Source organism: Pistacia vera, unplaced genomic scaffold (assembly GCF_008641045.1).
Source record: "Pistacia vera cultivar Batoury unplaced genomic scaffold, PisVer_v2 Contig73, whole genome shotgun sequence".
NCBI classification, from domain to species: Eukaryota; Viridiplantae; Streptophyta; class Magnoliopsida; order Sapindales; family Anacardiaceae; genus Pistacia; species Pistacia vera.
Window position 1 is genome coordinate 1,309,594 of NW_022196590.1, and position 6,830 is coordinate 1,316,423.

Below are 6,830 nucleotides of genomic sequence, written 5' to 3' on the forward strand. Positions count from 1 at the left end.
TTATAATCAATGCATATGAATGTGAATGTAGTGTAATTTTTAGGGTTAACCCATAAAATCCAAATGAAGTCAAAACCCTACCCATTTTACTTGAATTGATTTTCCGAAATTTTATCTTGCAATCTTTAGTTAAATTTTAGTTTAATAGTTATTGTTCAGATTAGTTATAATTAGCTCCCATCAATCCAAAGATTTCGATTGCTCCAACTTGAGAACAGTAGAATACTTAGTGGGTAGCTAACAATCCTCAGGAACGATCTCTACTCATCATTATACTACTGGTGCGATTAGTATACTTGCTATTTTTGCATGTTATAGGAAACACGCATCATGCCTTCCAAACAACGACCACCAGCAACCGTGCCTTCCACCAGATGACCACCACCAGCCACGCCTTCCAACCAACCGCCGCACCACCTTTTTTCCTTCATTAGAAAATTTCTCATAGTTTTCCCAGGAACCAAACAACTCTAATTATTACATCTCCTACACTAGAAAAACATTCAAGACCTTTCTTTCTCCTCCTCTAACTCACACGAGCACACATAGGTATACTTATACATACCCATACATATTTTGTGTGTGTGTGTGTGTGTGTGTGTGTGTGAACCAAAAAGAAGGGGCTTATTGACTTAATTGAGAAGGAGACAGAAAGGGATCACCTGACCTTATCTTGAGTGAGAGAGGCAAGAGCCAGGGAAAGGGTAAGGGGTTCACCCAGAAAGGCGCTCCAGCTATATGCCATTGTCAAAATGTAAGTCTATCACCCCGATAGAAGATACCCAAGTTTTCTGATACTTACCTAATCCTTAACTCACTACTTTTATTTCGCTTGTTCCCTATGGTTCGTTCATGAGTTGTTATTGGTTTAGTTGTCATAACTATAACTTAAGCTATCTTCTAGGGTGAAAACTGCTTTCATTAGGATGAAAATACGTGATATTAAAAAAAAATCAAATTTCACTAACGAGTGACGCCAACCCTAGCATAAGAAATTTTATAATTTTACTAACAGCCATTATTTATTTGAAATATTTTGTTTTATTTATATTTATTGATGTTTGCTTGTAGCAATTCCATGTAAGATTCACGTGTGTAATGTAACTAATTTGTATTAAATTAGTATTATGGTCCACGTTTTGCTTCAGTTTCAGCCGATTTCTTTCAGTTTTTGTAACCATTATAATGGGAGTTATGGTAACCATTAAGTTTCGTCATTAAAGCTTGATGGAGCTTGGCTATAAATTGAGATTTTGGTTCGTGGGCTTACTCACTCAACTCAAACAATATACACCATCATATTGAGTGTTCTGAGAGCTTAGAAGAGCCAAAATGCAAGAGAGAACAGTGAGTGTGTGATTGAGAGAATCAATGGCTAGAGGTAAGTTTCTGTTTCTCCTTTAGATATTTTGATCCATTTAGTTTGTCAGTTCTGCATATAGGATCAAAGATTATCCAACATTTGGTTTTAGAGCCAACAAAACAATAACTCTGCCTTGATGTTTTGCAAAAGAAATTTTGGAGCTCTCTATTCATGGCTGCTTGAAATTTTTTTTTTCAAAATCAAAGTTTGTTTTTTAGTTGTTTTTAATGCAAATAAATGTTAGAAATCATTAGGAAATTGGATTTCTAACATTTCTAGGCTTTGAAACAATCATTTTGGCATTTAAATGGTGGATTTCCAACCGGGTTTGGCTATTGGGTTTACGGGTATGAACCGAATCTGTGCGTTCCGGTTGGAAGTTGAAGATGAAGATTTTTTTTTTTTTTCATTTTTATTATGCATATTATATTAATTTTGGTTTAATCATATGCATTTTTGGATAAGTTAAATAGTGCAAAAAATTCTATATTAATTGTGCTCATATTTATTTTTCACGAATTGATTATCTCTTTTTTAAATTAATACATGCACTTTTTGAATGAGAATATATTAATAAAAGCATGAAATTAAATGTCATGCATAATATTATAGTCTTTAAATTATGCAATATTTTATGCATAATAATAACATATTAGTTATAGATTAAATTATGCAATTTATTATTCTCATATTGAATTTTCTTATGTTGGAGAAATATTCTCATAAAACTTAAATTTATAATGACTTGTGATCCATATAATTTTAATTAATTAGTGATTAGCCACAACATCTTTAGTTAAATAAAATTATATATTATCATTGTTTAAGATCACGTAAAGAATTATAGATATTAATTGCAATTAATTGTACCTAATATAATAAATTTTATCCTGCGGGATTTTTTGTTATATTTATATAATTAATTAGGGTAGAATATCAAATTATATTTCTTAATTTACCCATAGGAATTAGGAGAAGGAACATAATTTGATAGTTTTATCATAAAGATTAGGATAGAATAGACATGGGCAGGGACCGGTCCCAACCGGGGCCCGATTGGGACCAATCATATATGGTCTTGGGACCGATTCCAAGCCAATGAAAAATTTCAAGGCCCGGATCGGTCCCTATGATCGGTCCTAGGCCCATAGGACCAGTCCTATAGGCTTGGAAAATCCTCGCCACCCCCCAACCCTTCTCCCCCCCCCCCCCCCCCCCCCCCCCCCCCCCCCCCCCCCCCCCCCCCCCCCCCCCCCCCCCCCCTTTTCCCCAACGTTTTTTATATTTAAGAGGCCAAATAAAATTATGTAGGGGGTTTATGTAATTTTTAGGGGGAGATTAGTAAATTTTTAATTAATTTTTAAAATTAATTAATTAATTAATGGTTATTATAATTAATAATTATTTATAAATATATGGTGTTTTAAATTTAAACTTTAAAGAGATAATTTAATTAATTAATTTTAACATAAATGTAATATTCACATAATCACACTTCACAAATAAACAATTAAATAAATTTTTTTTTATTAAATTATTCATTTACATCGTCAACAATATTTACATCGTTCAAATCTGTGTTCCTGAAGAGTTCAAGTAGTTCGGGATCTTCAGGGTGCTGCTGTAGTCTTTTCTCTGCATAAGTCCAATCCCGTAAACACGTTATCACTTCAATCATCTCATTGGTTAAAGAGCATCTTCTGTCTTCAACAATCCAGTCACTCGCTAAGAATGCTAACTCGGATGCAAATGTCGAAACCAGCACAGATAAAATATCACGTGCCATTTGAGCTACAATTGGGAATTGACTTTGATGTTGGTTCCACCATTGAAGCACATTTATCTCACGTTTCTCCTTCTTCGTCATGTAGGACATGTCCATTTGTAGATAGCGATTCAACTCATTTGGTCCATGTATGTATGAGCTGGAGCTGCTACTTTTGCCATGTTCCATATACGTCCACATGCTCGATCCTTGATAGATTTCTTTATCAGGGTCCTGCTGGTCGTCTCTACTCGACATTCCACTTCCATTGTACCTGCTCTGATATAAAGGAAAAAGGCTTCCCAATTTTTGCTTAAAGTCAATCAAATAAGACGTATAATCATGTCCTAAATGCTAGCCTATCTCAGTAATTATACAATTAACTACGTGTAATTTAAACCTAGGATCTACAACAAGGCCTAATCCATATAAGAATGGAATGTCTCACCAATATTTCTCGTATTTTTTTCCATGTTTGAAACAATTTCCATTAAGACATCATTATATCTATATTTAGCAAAAGTTTCAGAAATTTGAATTAAAATATCTAACGTTAAATTAGTAGTAGGATAATAAATACCACTTAATGTATTAGTGGAATCATAAAAAACTTTAATAAATGAACAAAAAGTTTGCAAACCGTCCAATCATCATAGCTAACAACTTCCTCTGAATAGTTCTCAGATTGACGAAATCTGTAATTTGTTTTGCGGTTGGCAAAACTTTTTTCAACATCAAGTAGGTGGAGTTCCAAAGTATAGGCATGTCCGTACATAACTTCAAAGGTTGAACCAGTGGGTCCTTTTGCTTACAATATTTGATGTATTCCTGCCATCTTTTGTTGCTACCACCGACAATGAATCCAATAGCCACGCGCACCCTTTCAACCTTTGAAATTATAGCTTCTATACCTGCTTTAACAATCAAATTGATGATGTGGCAAGCACATCTCTGGTGAAAAAAATTGTCTTCACCACATGGATCTAATCTCTTTTCAAATAAAGAGATAGTTGCGGTGTTAGCAGCTGTATTATCTAGCGTTAGTGCTACGTATCAGTTAATACATATTCTTGTAAAACTTCAATAATTGTAAAATAAATAGTGTCAACATTATGTGTAGTATATAATGGTTTAAAACCTATCAATTTTTATTGTAAACCCCAACTATAATCTAAGTAATGTATTGTGACAATTAAAAAATATGTTTTTGATCTACAATCCCATATGTCTAAAGTCAGTGCAATAGATATACTCCTAAACTTTTGAAATTTGTTTTTAAGTTTAACATTTATTTTGTTATAAAGTTTTAGTATGTCACTTCTACATATACCTCTACTATCAGGGGTATATGCTGGTATGCTGGACAAAATGTATTTTTAATCATGTGAATAAAATAAGGATTTTCAGATAAAGAAATGGGAGAGTCCGTAGCAACTATGTATCTTGCTATTTCCTCTCGTGCTTGGAGTGCATTGTATTGCCATGTTGACAGAGTTGAGGATTGTGGATTAAAATTAAGTTGAGTTTGAATTTGCTTATCGAGTCCCGTTAAAGATGAACCGGACAGCTGCATTAATTGAGGGTGCTTCTTCTCCAATTTTTGCCACATCGTCGAAGTCTTGTTCCCAACGCCAATAATGGTTGTACAGAAATTACATACCCCACACGTTTCTTCCCCCTCCCCATTTGGCTTTGCCCATTTTGATTTGGTGAAATATTGTCATAACCCGAACACGACCCTCTTTGACGGTCATGGTCGAGCAGTGGAGTCGCAACTTGCTTGTGTTTTGTTGCACCCAGTCCCAATCGATTATGGTTGTTGAATTGTAGTTGCTGCCTCTAGAAATGGTGAAAATGGATCGAACCCTTCCATATCTTTGGTAGATGGAACGTAAAACTCATTTGGGGATGATCCTCCGAATACATAATTTTGGGAATCCATTATGAATTTATGATAAAATAATAAATAATTAAAATGAAAAAAAATTTAATAATAATATGAATAAGAGATGAAATTGAAAAATTGAAGAAATTGAATAATATAAATAAATAAATTATAAATTGAATTGAAGAGAATATGAATGAGAATTGGTGTACAGACAAGAGAGATTGAGAGTTGGTTAAAAAAATGGAGCTTTGGGATTAATTTATAGTGTAGGTTTTTTTTTTTGGGGGGGGTGGTGGGGTGTGGGTTTCCCCCCACCACATGACCGTTGGCTACCAACGGTCATGTGTAATCATTTTAATTTTTTTTAATTTAAAATATCAATTTAACCATCAATTTTTTTGTCAATTTCAAAATTTATAAGGGGTTTTGGGATATTATCTAAGGGGCTTTTGGAAAAAGGGAAAAGGGGTTTGGGCCCAAGCCTGGGACCGATCCCAGGTCTGAGCCTTGGAGGAGAGACCAAATCAAGGCCCGAGCCCTCCTCCATGGGCATGGTCCAAGTTTGGGACCAGGCCTCCTAGGATCGGTTTTTTGGGCCCGGTCCCAAATTCACCTCTAGGATAGAATATCAAATTACTCTCATAATATACCCATTAATTATGAATTAAGAACATGATTTGATGATTCTATCATAAGCTATACATGAATCTACTTGAATTAAAATTTAAGCCCACAGGTAAATTTTATGTCATTAGATTCAATTCTTACATGTTTTGCATTGGTAAAACATGAAATTTATTTAATTAGACCTCAAATTTTTTACATAAGTAATTTTAATTAATGCAGCTTCACAACCTACTAATTTCTCTGATATTCGTTGCAATATCCCTAAACTGAGAGGTGATAACTATAAGGTATGGAAGGAGAGACTTCTCCTCCATTTAGGATGGATGGATATTGACTATGCTATTAGGAAAGACGAACCACCAACTATCACTAATACCAGCACTCTAGTGGACATCATGCTTTATGAATGATGGGAGCAATCTAATCACCTCAGCGTGATGTTCATTAAGACTAAAATTTCTACTGATATACATGGTTCCGTCGATCAGCATGAAAAAATCTGGGATTTGCTAAAAGCCATTGATGATCAATTCATCACTTCAGATAAGGCACTAGCAAGCACCCTAATCATGAAGTTTTCATCTATTAGACTCACCAATGTGAAAGGTGTGCGTAAGCACATCATGAATATGAGGGACATTGCGGCTCAACTTAAGAAATTCAAGGTTGAGATGTCTGAATCCTTCCTGGTGCACTATATCTTGAACACCCTCCCACAATAGTACGAGCCATTCAAAATCTCGTACAACACACATAAGGACAAATGGTCAATCAATGAATTAATTGTTAGAGTAGGTGCCCTAGAGCTAATCAATTATTGTAGAATTGACTCTTTGTAATAATGTTCATTGATCAAAAAAAGGCAATTTATTCTAAATCGTGTAAATCATATCTATATGTATTGATATATGTCTTTAGAATCATAGAACTGTGACGAGGGTATCAAGTGTTTCAAATCTTGATAGTGAGAACCCTATGAGCACATATGGTAGCCATTCTAAAAATGTCTGTAGCCCCAGTATTATTCTGACCAAGGGTATACATAATACGGTAAGTCTATCATAGTGTTGAACGACCATATCGAAAGGCAATGACAAATCTCACTTGTCAAGGTTATTGGTTGACGACCTGGTGCAACACATGGGTGCTTGCTGTAGGCAAGTTCACTACACTAACCTACCAAAGGA